This window comes from Amblyomma mixtum, chromosome 2, assembly GCF_055824585.1.
Source record: "Amblyomma mixtum isolate Tamu chromosome 2, ASM5582458v1, whole genome shotgun sequence".
Classification (NCBI taxonomy): domain Eukaryota; kingdom Metazoa; phylum Arthropoda; class Arachnida; order Ixodida; family Ixodidae; genus Amblyomma; species Amblyomma mixtum.
Window position 1 is genome coordinate 208,984,124 of NC_143013.1, and position 14,677 is coordinate 208,998,800.

A 14,677-nucleotide genomic window follows, 5' to 3' on the forward strand; every position below is an offset into this window, starting at 1 on the left:
TGTACGAAGGTTTCTTTTTATTCATTGTCTGCCTTTGGCACACAAAATTTGACCAAAAAACACTCAACAAAAAAAAAACCCAGTCAAAACGCTATGTACTATCGAGGACAAAAGTGGTATACTCCACGCGGTTGGAGCTGGAGCAACGGAAAACCGCGGCATTTTGGCGAGCTAAAGCAAGAAATATACCACAAGCGACATGCCTGCTAATAATAAAGGTCACGCATTGGCTGTCTCGATCCCAGACGCCGCCTGTAAATGACGTTGTAATGCAGTTTTCTGTTCCTCCGGCTCCTGCAGCGTGCAGTATACCACTTTTGTCCCCGATAGTACATAGGACATTGTCGTGGTGAGTCACCACGAGTCTACAATCTCATCCACTGTGGCGGCCAGCACTTCACCACCTTGCCACTTCTTTGCCCATCGCCGTATCGCGCATCCCTTCGTCGATCTCTTCTTCTATTTACGATCGGGACAATCGCTTGGTGGCCCCGGGTAATGTTACGAAGAAGACGAAGCTAGCAGTGGCGCCAGCTCTTGTCCATCGTTCATCACGCCTCATTCTTCGGCTGGCCGCCAATAACAATATCAAGGGAAGAGGCATCAGAGGTGGCGAAAGATGTGGTCTAAGTCACAAGGCAGAGGGGGCCGCGATAGCTTACGGCCAGACCGATAGATTACTTTAATGCCGTATTCTTGTAAGCGCAACGCCCAACGAGCAAGACGGCCTGAGGGGTCTTTGAGGGTCGACAGACAGCAGAGGGCATAATGGTCGGTAACGACAGAGAAGGGGCGACCGTATAGGTAAGGTCGGAACTTTCCAATAGCCCAAATTATTGTCAAGCATTCCTTTTCCGTTACGGAATAATTCCACTCGGTCTTTGTCCAAGTGCGGCTGGCATACACAACAACATGGTCGGCGAAGCCGGGTTTTCGCTAAGCCAGAACGGCGCTGAGGCCCACGCCGCTGGCGTCAGTGTGAGTTTCAGTGTGCAGGCTGGGGTCGAAATGGCGTAGGATCGGAGGGGACACAAGCAGGCACCGAAGCGGGGTGAACACCGCATCAGAGTCTGGTGTCCAAGACCAAGACGAGAGGCTGGTGTCGCCGGCAAGCAGCTCAGTCAGGGGAGACAGGATGGAAGCGATATTGCGCACGACGCGGCGAAAATAAGAGCACAGCCCGATGAAGCTACGAAGCTCCTTCAGGGAAGTGGGTCGAGGGAACTCAGCGACTGCGAGCAGTTTTGCAGGATCGGGAAGGACGCCTTGTTTGGAGACGACGTGGCCTAAGATGGTAAGCCGCCGGGCTGCGAAGCAGCACTTCTTCAAATTCAGTTGCAAGCCGGCGTCGGTCAAACAATGCAAGACAGGCTCGAGGCGGACCAGGTGGGACGAAAAGCCTCGAGAAAAGACGCCACCCGGCGAGACTTGTTGACGTCGATCTTAATACCAGGTAGCAGAGACACGTGTGCCACTTTAGTCCGCTGAGAACTGTGTTCATCATGCGCTCGAATGTGGCCGGTGCATTGCACAAGCCGAACGGCATAACGTTAAATTCGTAGAGGCCGTCGGGCGTAACAAAGGCTGTCTTTGGCCGATCAGCAGCAGCCATGGGCACCTGCCAGTAGCCGGAGCGGAGGTCCAATGAGGAAAAGAATTCCGCGCTTTGCAGGCAGTCGAGGGCATGGTCAATACGGGGAAGTGGATGCACATCCTTGCGCGTAATCTTGTTGAGGCGACGGTAATCAACGCAAAAGCGGATGGATCCGTCCTTCTTCCGCACGAGAACAACGGGAGAGGCCCAGGGGCTGTGAGAAGGCTGGACGACGCCGCGCTGAAGCATGTCGTCCACTTCTTTGGTAATGACGGTGCGTTCAGGGGCCGACACGCGATAAGGACGCTGGCGCCAAGGGGAATGCGTGCCGGTGTCAATGCTGTGTGTCGACGGATGTGCGGCCAAGAGAGGTGTGCGGGAAGTCGAAGGACGGACGGAAACGTTGAAGTAATGCGACGAGCTGAGTTCGTTGGTGCGGCGAAAGGCTGGCATCGATAGATCGGAAAAAAAAAAACAGAAACGGTGTCTTGGTTTGGCGCAGCAGCAGGCGAACCAATGCATCTATCTGGAGAGAGGCAGGTTCTTCACAGACGGAGTATGGAAGAGCGTGATCGACTGATTCTACATGGCCCAGGCATTCGCCGCGGAGAAGCGTTGATGGACAAGAAAAATGGTTCGTGACATAGATTGCGCTGTGGCCATCGCAGATAGAAGAGCGAACGGAAGGAGGAAACAGTGGCGACGGACAGCAGCATCAGTCGGAGTAAAGAGAACAGTCGAATCAGGATCGCAGGCGTAAGAGAGGGGAACCAGGGCCGCAGAGAAGGCAGGGGTGTCAGTATCAGCGACCAGCATTTTACCGAGTCGGGGAGAGGTGTCGCACGGCAGAGTGGCACAGAGCGGAGACAGTTCAATGCTGGCACGGGCACAGTCGATGATCGCATGATGATGAGTTAGAAAGTCGCAGCTTAGAATGACGTCATGCGAACAGCGGGACAGCACGAAAACCTCAGCGATATACACAACATCCCAGATAACAAGGCGAGCTGTGCATGACGCTAGAGGTTGAATGCGATGCGAGCTTGCAGTGCGGAGGCAAAAGTTCGAAACAGGCGTCGTCACTTTACGCAGTCTACGGCAAAGGGCTGCGCTAATAACGGATACAGCAGCGCCCGTGTCTACAAGGGCGAGAACAGCGGGTGAAGACGGAAGACTTGGGCAGTTCGATAGAATCGCAATTCTTGCATCTGGAACTGCGGCTGTTAGTTTTCCTCCGGACGAGAAGGTGATCGCCGGCGCATGGGAGAAATAGATCGGCGACGGGGAGAAGGCGACCGGCGTGAAGAATATGAAGAGCGGTCAAGATGGAAGGAGTCCGCAGGGGTGCCGGAGGAAACTGGTAGCGAAGGAGGCGCAGTGTTAGAGTGGAATGGGCCTGCCCCGTCCCGGAAACTCGGCGTGTGTTGGCCACAAAGCTGTGCGACGTGGCCCGGCAAGCCACAGGCGTTACATATGGGGCGATTGTCGTGGGTGCGCCATCGGTTCATCACGGCACGGCGAGGCGGCAGACAACGACGGATAGGTGCCGGCGGAGGTGGTAGCGGCGCGACAGTATGGGTGGGAAACATAGCCGTCGTGGCGTCGGGGTCTGGCGGCAACGTCAGCGTATGTGAGGGGCAGTCACAGGCGGAAGCCGAGGGCTAGATGGCAAAACTTCGGCGACCTGCTCTTGGACGGTGCGTCGAAGTGCGGGATCGAGGGGTGGCGCAGGGTCGCCAGACACAGGCAGGAGGGAGAGTTGGCGGGCCACCTCTTCCCGCATGAAGGCGTTGATCTCGGGAATCAGTCAGGCCGAGTCAGAGACCAGACTGCAGACCGCCGGCGCAGGAAGGGACTCGTCGAGCACGCCGGATCGGCGAGTAGAATTCCTCTGCTTCCTGAGGACGTCTCGCTGGGATCTCGCTGCCGGAGCCCGCCCGAACAGTGGATGGTAGGCGACGGGATGGGGGCTGTCTGGCTGGTGACTTCGGGCATAACGGGCGGCAAAGGTAAGGTGCGGCTACGGAGCTCCACGATGAGGACGAGAGGGGGAACTTACAGCAGCCTCCACCAAATGTAGGAGGGGGTTGTGGCTCAGCAGAACCTAGGTAGCTCTGCAATGTTCAGCAAAGGTTCATCCAAGCGTTCAGGCTGCAAGCGAGCTTCACACCTAAAGATCGTCGTCTTTCACCTCCACAGTTCACCACAGTGATCGAGCGTGGCTGCTACACTACAGCGGAAAGGAAATGGCGCAGTATCTGTCTCACGTATCTCAGCCGACACCTCAACCGCGCCTTAAGGGAAGGAAGGAAGGTTCCGGGAGTGAAAGAAGAAAGAGGTACCGTAGTGCAGGCCTCCGGAATAATTTCGACCACCTTGGGTAACCTGCCCTGACATCGAACAGCACGCTGGTGCCTTTTGCGCTTCGCCTCCATGGAAACGCTGCCTGCGTGGTGGGGTTCGAACCCGGGTGCTCGGGATCAGTAACCTGGCTCCCTAACCCTTGAGGTGGCCTGGTGTTGCTTGGTGGCCTTGATCTCTTCGATCTTGGCGACCTGGTCAGCTCTCTCTGTGAGCAACTTTTGCTGCCACAGGTCCGAGCTGCGCAGCGCGGTCCCCCACTGCCCCTCCGTGGTTATTCCGCTGAAAGGTTTCTTACTGCAGGCCCACATGATGTGGTTAAGGTTAGCATACTCTCCGCAGCTTTTGCATTCTGCAGAGTATATATCTGGCCGAATTTTGGCAAGTATTTCGGGGCATGGGAATGTGTGCGTTTGGAGCTGCCTGAGAATGGCTGCTTGCTCTTGTGTGAGGGTGGGGTTTGGAGGGGATATTCCAATCTGCTCCCTTGAGAGAAAGTCATGATTTCACTAAAAGAGAGTAGATGGTCCCTCGCTGAGCTGGCCCCGTGGTTTGGGAACGCTCTCTCTCTACCCATAAAGACAGAACAAAGAAAGGCAGCAGACGGAGTGGGCATTGCAACTGACGTGTTATACAGCTCGTGGACTGGGCTTTCCTCCTCGGCACCAATCTCTTCTCCAACTCTGTGACTGGCCTCTCCACTTCTATTACTGATGGAGGGAAAAGGTGGGTGGTGCGTGGAAAGCCTTCTCGAAGGTGAAGGTGGTGGCGGCTGGACGTGAGCGTCTGGAGGCTGAAGGTGTGTTTGGCGGCGGGTGGTGGATTCTGAACGTTGCCGACGTGTGGCGGGCAAATGGGTTTGAGTAGCATGCGGAGCCTCCTGTTGGTTGGGTTATGGTGGCATCACGCAACCGTACCCAAGAATTCTGGAGAAAAGGATTTTTGAACGGGAAGCCGTTTATGAACGTAATTTTATTGGTATAATGAAAGATTTCAATAGAACAAACAATTTATCCGCAGACCACCGGACAGCATACAGTATGGTTTTTTTTTCTATTAACGTTATTGCTATCGTCAACAGCGTTCTTCATTGGTTTTATATGGCAGTCTTAATTGTTTGATGCGATCGATACAAACACTCTAAAAGAAAGATTTTGACACGAGAGAATGGACCCTCTAGGTCAATATTTCCCTAACAGTATTGCAATATTTTTCACTTTTCAAACTTTTGTCCCGGAATGCAGGACATGAGGTGGACAGATTTTGCTAAAGTAAGGGTCACTAATACCAACGAAATAATACGCAGTTGCCGCTCACCTATGATGGATTCCAGGTAGACATAGTCGAGGTATACGTCATTGAAGTGCATCTGAAAAATATGATCATATAGCTTTGGGCACTGCACAACTTCAGGGTAGCTTTAAATACATGCATAATTTTCATACTTTTTTTTTTGGCACCGCGTTCCCGCATTTTCCAGGGTGTAGCTTTCTCATTTCAGTTCCAAATGAGATTCCAGTGCTCTTTCACCACAGTGTCGGATGTGGTATAACCGACAGTTTTTTTTTTTTTTTCACAGCCGCTCTTAAATCGGTGTCACGTTTGCCCACTGCTCGCGTGCGCTCCCAGACACCCTGCCAGCTTGCGGAGGCAGCGGTCTTAGTCTCAGAGGAGATGCCGTCGATCAGTGTGGCAAGCTCATCCAGAAACCAGCTGTAACAAGTGACAAGAGGGGTGGTCGTTCAGAGTCCAGCGTTCGCCGGTCGCAAGCCAGAGAATGAGTCAGAGCCAAAGGTTCACAAACAAAACAAACTTTGTACGGCAAAGTTACCATAAAGAGGAATTCCCAGCCACTGGTAACAACACATGCAATGCGATCTACAAAGCAATGCAACATAAGCTAGGTAACTCAAGAAAGCGGCTACAATACAAGAAAGATCTTGCACCACCAACACAGGATAGAGGCTGTCCTGCGTCAGTGCCGGCTCGGAAGGAAGGAATTTCGCGCGCCGTAGGCGGCTCGGTGGTGTTTGAGAAACGAACCGCTGCTGACGACGCAGAGCGCGTTAGCCGTGAGCGCGCTTCGGTGTCGCCGGGTCGGAAAGACGTGACTGGAAATCTCTGGAACCCACTCGACGCCTGACGGATGGCTGCACTCGCTCGGCGAGGGGGTGAGAGAGCAATCATATGGCTGATACTGTGTGTACGTGCGCGCCTGCCTTGAGCGGGGAAAAGAACAGGATGCGCGCCCTATGTAGGAAGGACGTGTAGCGCTCTCTCTCAGCAGGGGCCGTAGGTCACGCTTTGGAAAAGCGTGCCTGCCGACTTCCGGCGAACACCGCTGTCGCCCAGTCACCGACCAGACAGGCAATGCGCGCTAGTGCTCGGTACGGGCCCATCCTGGACCTCCGGTTGTCGGACCCTCCCAGTGCGCGGTGAACAAATTGTGTTCTCTATTGTTTGTCTCCCTCGTGTATTACTGCACTTCACGTGCAAGATCGCTCTTATTGTAATCTCTCTTGTGTCACTTTGCATGTGCTTCATTTTTATACATAAATTTGTATGTGTTGTCACAAGTGACTGGCAATTTCTCTGTATCGCGTCTTTGCTTATTAAGATTGTTTTGTCTGTGAACCTTTGGCTTCGACCCAATCTCTGGCTTTCGACGGGAGAAACTGGGCACCATCTTCTTAAGGATATCTCCATAGGGACCGGAACAGCTATCCCCACGCGTTCTAAGAGTGTCTGGGAGCGCACGTGATGAGTGGCGAAAGGTAATATTTCTGGCATCCACGACAGAACGTTTGGTACCTTGCAAGCGCAGAGAACGGTGAAAGAGTCGGAAGGAGTTGACAATGTGGTCCTAACGAGTGTCAGCGGCAGACCGCTATCGTTAGGCGCTGCGCTGAATGGATGAGAGAGAGGTATCCTTTGCCTTGAAGATAGAGTTTCGTATCTGAAGGAGCTTAAAGGAGCTAGTTGAGGCTGACATCGAGATAGCGATGTGGCAAGAGGAAGGAGCTGAAAGAGAATTTGAAAGAGAGAAAGAAATCCTCATGAGGCTTGCAAAGACCCATTTCTCATGCAGTTCACCGTATAGAAGCCGAGCACCAGGCAAGGGAAAGCTTGTACCCATTGTATCACCGGTGGGCACCAGGCGGCACTGGAATCGAACCCTGCACCTACCGCATGGGATACTCAAACGACTAGGCCACCGCTGCGGCGGTACGTCATCATACATAAGCGGCAAAGAAAGCCGCACGCGTTGTCGCTCGTGAAGAAAAGCTAAAATAAAGAAACGTGGCTGGTGGAGGACGCTCGCCAAGACTCGTGTGCAGCTGTCAGTATCTATGAGCCGTCCTCGGCTACGGTAGGCATTTATTGCAATGCATTTCTTGCTTACATCTACTATCGACGACGAGATAAGTCTGTGAACTTTATTTTCTAGCTAAACTCTTGCAGTACTCCTGGACAAGCTATATTCTGGATTCATCTCCTGTGCGAAGAACAATTAAGTTCAAAGTGTAGGCCCAACAAGAAGGCGTCTAATTTGGTTGCTACCTCGCATCGACAGCCGAAAATTGCTGCTGCTTTTCGACACTATCTGCACGAAACGAGCTTTTTAGTAGCAGATTAAGATACGTATTAAATATTACCATTTTTGCGATCTCGTGGAGCGTCAAGACATCATCACCATGCCTCACACTATGCACACAAAAAACAAAACCACTTGCTTACTTTGGATCGCAGGGCTCCCTCAAATGCATGATAGGAATAAGAAGCTCTGGCGTTAGAGAAAAGCGCTTGGTTTTCGCGTCACTTCCAGGCTTGAGCAGAGCCTGTGTAGTTCGTGGGCCAGGCAAAGTAGGTAAAAGTTTTTCAGGGCGGGAAATGGCAAAGGCTGCCGGTTACAGACGGTGCCCAGTGATATCATTACAGGCAGGGAAGTGCTGTACTGTCACAAATCCGGACACAGAAAACTATAAGCGTCCACTGGAGTATTCGTGATGCCGCCTTTACGCAAATTCGTGCTGATAAACGGACAGCCATTGTTTCAGCAGCAAGCATTTCAACTCGGCCTATACGAACTGTAGCCGTATATTAGGATTGACAAATGGTATCCATACTTCTAGCAGTGGCACTGTGAAAGGGCCCGACACAACGCGTAGCTGCTGATGGCACCCGCGAAGTGCTGCGGTCATTCAAAAGTTAAAGTAGTAAGACGAACACGAACAAAAGGGTGCCGTTGCTGCGGCAGCAGAATCCATCGGTAGTGAATATTTGTTCCCCTAACTCAGCTGTAAAAAACGCAAGAAAACATAAATGGATACCGTCATCGCGAAAGACATGCGGCAAACTTCGCTGTCAAATGCACCCACCACTCTTAACCACTCACATTCACCCACCACTCACATCTGCTCGCCAGTCAAACTAATGTCCACTCACACCCCCTACTCACTTAAATCCACTCTGTTACTCACTTAAATCTCTCGTACTTACATCCACCCATTCACACTCACCCCCTCAGATATCAACTCACACTCATGTCCTCTCACACTCAATTTCACTGAATCACACTTAAAGGGTCAGTCTACTGAATTTTATCGACCATATTTTCTTTGCGGCAACCGATAGCTCTTTACTCAAATTACCGTTTAGCCAGCTGTGGTGCCAAGGAGTGCGGTAGAACATTTTAAAATAGAATTAATTGATGTGGGAACTAGGGGTGTGCGAATATTCGAAATTTTCGAATACAATTCGAATATTATATTTTTATTATTCTAATTCGATTCGAAATCCAAGTATTCGTGTTGTTTCGAATATTTGATCCCGAGCGAATATCCGGATTTGACCGTTATTCTATTGAGAGCACCGGTGTTCATTTCGGCCCGCAAGTCTTATCAACTTAGACATTGCAACATGGCGGCACCCAGAGCCATGCGTAACGTTTGGCCATGATGGGTAGCTGACTGTGCTAGTGAGCTTCCTTGTGGCTTTGCCTGCGAAGCTGGTATAGTCAGAGCTGCGCAAGTACCTCGCAATACATGCCACTTCAGTGCCAAGTGAGAGGGCATTTTCTGTGGCTGGAGAAGTCGTTTCAGCTCGAAGGAAACGACCATGTGGAGCAGCCGGTTTTCCTTCACGACAACCTTTAATGTTCATCCCAGCGACGTGCTTTTGTGCTTATGGCAAGCTAGCCTTAATTAATGCTGTGTACTAGTCATTTTCTGCGGTATTTCCACTCCTCTAAGAAGTATATTCTCGATTTTGATACATTTTGTGCAGCCACACGCACCTTTTGTGTTCATTTGCTCATTTATAGCTGAACTGTGATGTTCTTGGATGCTCACATAAATGTTTCGTAGTGATTAAATGCGTCTGTCCTTGATTATTTGATATTCGATTCGATATTCGGAACTAAGTATTCGCATTCTATTCGTATTCGAAAAATTTGATATTCGCACACCCATAGTGGGAACACATCTATATGAGATTGTAGTCTCATCTGGCAACCACCTGGATTTCCGCCGCGCGGCGACAAACATGGCGGCACCCGTCGAAGCCGGACCTCTCGCTACGGACTGAATTCTCGTGGTTGCTGCCTTTTTCAGTGCGTTCACTGGCCATAAATGGGGCGCCTGTCTTTCGCTTCGTCTCATCTCGCCTATAAGAAAACATATAAGAGATAAATTTGCTTTATTATAATAATTAGAGTGACGATTCTGCAGCTCCTAGGCTGAAGTGGAGAGTCGGTTTGTTTACAGCAATGGTTCCCGTCCTGGCAACCAGATGGCGCCACTATAGGCTGAGTTTATTTTTGCGTCTCTGCTAGCATACGCTGAACTAAAAGTGGGAATGCGCCTGCGTTTTGCGTACGTGTAACTATAAATGTTCATGTGATTTACTGAAAAAGCGAGCGGTACGCCTTCTACAGTTTACTAGAACAAAACGTGCGTTTCTCTGACATTGGGGAATACAAATGATACGTAGTATATTCACTTATGCTTCTACAAAAAAAAAGACTACCACCTTCTTGAACAAAATGAACGTTTGGGGTCACCGCCATGCATTTTTACGCGACTTTTAACGCCGAAATAAATTATAAATTCCTGCCTAAACCGGGCGCAAATCCGTCGTTGTTGATGTTATAGGGTGCCAACTATCAGAATATGTCATTATTTATACACTCATCTCGGTGAGTAAGCTGACCCTTTAAGTCCTGTCTTGCTGACATCCACTTATATCCACTCACTCACACTCATAACCCCTCTACAGACATTGACTTACACTCATGCCCTCTCGCACTCACATCCACTCACTGACACTCACACTCATGTCCTCTGTGGCTACACTTTTCTCACATCCATTCAATCACACTATTGAACCTCACGGTACACTACCTGTTGCACAAAGTGTAAGGTGGCCGCCGAGTAGAGCATCCACCTCGCATTCGGGAGGTGCTGGGTTCGATGCCCAGTGCCGCCGGGGGTGTACAAGATTTATTCCGGCCTGGTGCCCGGCTTTCCTGGGGTGAAATGCCTGAGTCTTGGACCAAACCGTTGTGTTGACGGGCCAGTGATTCGTTCCGCCGCCAAACAAACCTAAATCCCCTCGTGCGTTAAAAGCCAGCCTGCAGCCCCTTTTCATTAATTTCATGCAGAGACACTTTATAACACAGACTGGCCGAGATTGTTTTTGCCCTTTAGCTCGAGCGAACAGAGACATGAGCACATGATGTGTGCTCTAAGAATTGGCGGGGAAAATCGTAGCGCTGTGAATCGAAAGTGCTAAGATGAAACGGTTACCGGAACGCTTTCTCTTTTGGCAAACAACAAAACTGCGCGGTGAGAACAATAACGGGAAGTAGCGAATCTAGTCATACAGGCCGTGCTTCGCTCTGAGCCACCAATAATTTTCCGTAGTGAAAGAACGAACGCCGTGGGACTTACGCTGATGTGTGCGTTGTTGTCAACGTTGAATTTCAACGTGTACACTTCGCCTTTCTTGATACTGAACTTGGAGTCTGATTTGTTGACATAAAAGTTGCCGGCCTTCGACGCTTTGGATGTCTGCACTCTGCCTGAGCCTGTGTCGATGCGGCCGAACCAAAAATACGTTCCCTTGAAGTAGAAGCTCAGGAAGCATTGTTGCCTAGAAAGAGAGCGGCATTAAGAATGGGACTAAGACGAAGCACGTCAAGTAGAAAGTACACGCATTAAACTCATGCCCACTTCCAACATTTGACTTGTCTTTCAAGAAATGTAGCAACCCTATCTCATCTGGCCTGAAAAACCCGTGACTACTACTTCGCCTATTTTGGTTCTTGTTGTTCTCTTCTAGTACTAAGCCAAACGTTGTTTTTCTCGAGAGTGGCGCTCCATTAATGTGAAACGAATTCTTGAAGGGAATTTGGAAACTACGTACGGCGGCGTTGCCCATTACAACTCGGCAAAGGTAGGCTGAAAAATGTTTTTATTTTCACATGAGGCTCAGGCAAAGTGATTCGGACTTGATAGCACAAATGAACAAAATTGGTTTTAGATCGATAGCTCGACTGCTATTATGACCACCACCCTGCGAGTTTCAGCGTATGGACTCTGGGCCTCAATCAACGCGTTTCTAGGTTCGTACACCACGCGTGCCAGCTGCTGCACAGAGGAGTGGAGAGGGTAGTGACGTACGCCGCAGAGAGGAGGAGGGTGGCGGCAGATGCGCGCCCCGCAGCGGAGAGGAAGAGCAGGTGGTTGCCGCACTGGGAAAGCGCGCGCCGCCTCGGAGAGCTTGCCAGATGTGCGTAGTAGTAGTGGTACATGATGTAAAAAATAGCGCACAGGGAACACACGGGACGGAAAGTAAACGACGCAGACAAGCGCTAACTCGCAACTGAGGTTTATTGCTTACGCGCGCAGTATAAGGTAGTCACTTTAAAAACATAAAACAAAAACAACCACAAACAGTCCCTCCTGGAAAGACCAAGTCAGAGGAAAAAATTGAAATTGAAGCATCAGGCGCCACTCATCGCTGTGTGTGTGTGTGTGTGTGTGTGTGTGTGCGCGTGCGCGTGCGCGTGCGCGCGCGCGCGTGTGTGTGTGTGTGTGTGTGTGTGTGTGTGTGTGTGTGTGTGTGTGTGTGTGTGTGTGTGTGTGTGTGTGTGTGACGTGCGGCAAACTAGTGCGCTGGATTAAAAGGGCACAAAAATCCCAAGACGTTGGAAGGGAGCGGCAAAAAGTCGGCGTGGTGCCCTACGTGCATAGAATGGCACATGGGTTAAAGAAGGTAGGGAGCCGCTACGGCGTCCAGGTGGTTTTTTCCGGGCCAAGCAAGCTGAGCAGTTTATGCTCTCAGATACGGAACAGGCAAGAAGGTGTTGGAGATAAGCGAAAAAAGCGCGGATGCACCGTTAGGCACCGCGCCCCGTTTGCTCCCTGCAGCTTGGGTGTAGTGTACAAACTACCGTTGTCCTGCGGAGCTGTCTATGTAGGAGAAACGGGGCGATGCCTCAACGTTAGGCTTGGTGAACACCGTAACTCCCTAAAAGATCATTATGGCAATCTTCCTGAGCATTGCCGGGAATGTAGCAAAAAAGAAGAGCAGAAGGGGAAAACTTGTAAACTGATTTTTTTCTAGTACCGTCATACTTTTCAGACATCGAGATCAGCGTGTACGCGAGATAATGGAGGCATACCATATTAGGAAATGTCGGAATCCGTGTATCAGTGAGCCCTCTGTTAACTTGGCAGACTGTGAAATCGATTTTTTAGCCTCAGCGTTGCATTGAATTCCTTTTTTGATAAAAGGTTTTTTTAACTGCTCTTCCACAGCGATGAGTGGCGCCTGATGCTTCAATTTCAATTTTTTCCTCTGACTTGGTCTTTCCAGGAGGGACTGTTTGTGGTTGTTTTTGTTTTATGTTTTTAAAGTGACTACCTTATATTGCGCGCGTCAGCAATAAACCTCAGTTGCGAGTTAGCGCTTGTCTGCGTCGTTTACTTTCCGTCCCGTGTGTTCCCTGTGCGCTATTTTTTACATCATGAACGTTATCCAACTTGCCCAACTTTCCGCTTTGCTGAATGGTAGTAGTGGTAAACATTTATTAAGTCGATCCCGGCCGCGGCGGTTGAATTGCTTTGGAGGAGAAATTCGAGGTCCGTGTACTGTGCGATGTCAGTGCACGTTAAAGAACCCCAGGTGGTCGAAATTTCCGGAGCCCTCCACTACGGCGTCTCTCATAGCCTTAGTCGCTTTGGGACGTTAAACCCCATAAACCAACCAACCAACCATTTATTAAGCACAGTAATAAAGGCCCAAGGGTCGTGAGCGGTGATTGGAGTCCTTAGTTCAGAACCCCTCCGGCCGTCGCTGCCGCCCGGGATTGACTAACAGGTTGGCGTTGGTCCTTCAGGTCGTAGCTGGACACTGAGGCCTCCCTCTGTTCTTTTGTTCTGTATGTTTGGAGGTGAGGTGGCTTGGACCCGATGCACCCCCTATCACATGGTACGCTGTGGGCTGACCGGCTCACCATGGGCAGGTGGGGCGGTATCGTTCTGGGAATATGATGCATTTGTGTAGACTGGGGAAGATGTTGGTCTGGAGTCGCCTCCAGTCCCTAGCTTCCGGCGCCGTCAGTTATTTGTGAGATGGTGGTTGGAATGGACACATGAGGCGTTGGTGGTAGAGTCTAGTGCAGTAGACTGTGGACATGAGATGGATTGGCGAATGGTTGCGGGAGATCGGGTTAAGGCCCGCTTGGTTTGTGTAACCTCGAGCTAGCCCAGTCAAAAAAAAAACCATTGGAACCAATTGGACATTCCAAATGGAACCAAGTGGACATTCCCATTGGTTCCAATTGGATTTCCCAATTGGGACCAATTGGTTCCAGTGGTGTTTTTGGACTCCCGACCAATTGGACCGAACTGGACTAGCCAATTGGACCCATTAGGTCAGGCAGTTATTTCACCCAGGAAATATTCACAAAATATGTTATGTTCATTGAGAGAGGTAGCTAAATGTTTTTGAATAATATGCTCTAGAATCTGGGACAAATATTTCTACAACTGAACATATTGTAATGTGCAAAAGAAAACTCATTTATGAGGACAGCAGGGAGATATGCCCAGTGCCAATCAACATTGTTCTACGGAATTGAAATTAACAGTTTTTATGGAAATCAAAGTCAACAGGCACAAATACATCACACGCAAGCAACATTCAGGCACTAGTAGCATATATTAGCTCAATATGTACATCAAGAGAACATACTTCTGCTCCAACTTATATACCCCATTTGTGAGGCTCTCATGCTGGGGACAGTGGCGCTCGCTCACTGAGCGCAGTTATTTAATTTAATTTTAGCTGCAGTGGGGGTGCAGATGATGAGTACAATTTAGTAGGTTAAGCTGCTGATAGCTCTTATTATAGGAACCATATTGGTCCTACCTTGTTTGTCAAAAATGCAAACATTCATTGGAAAAATTGGATGCAGTTGGGCGGTCCAATTGGATGTAATGGGTAAGACCAATTGGGCCCACCAATTGGAAACCCAAATGGTCCAATTGGATAGTCCAATTGGACCATATTCCAATTGGATAGTTCAATTGGACCATCCCATTGGAACACCATTATAATTGGAACCAGTTGGAAACTCATCTAGTCCAATTGGAACCATTTGGAAACCCAATTGGTTCCAATGGTTTTTTTTGACTGGGAGGCCATACGCGACCT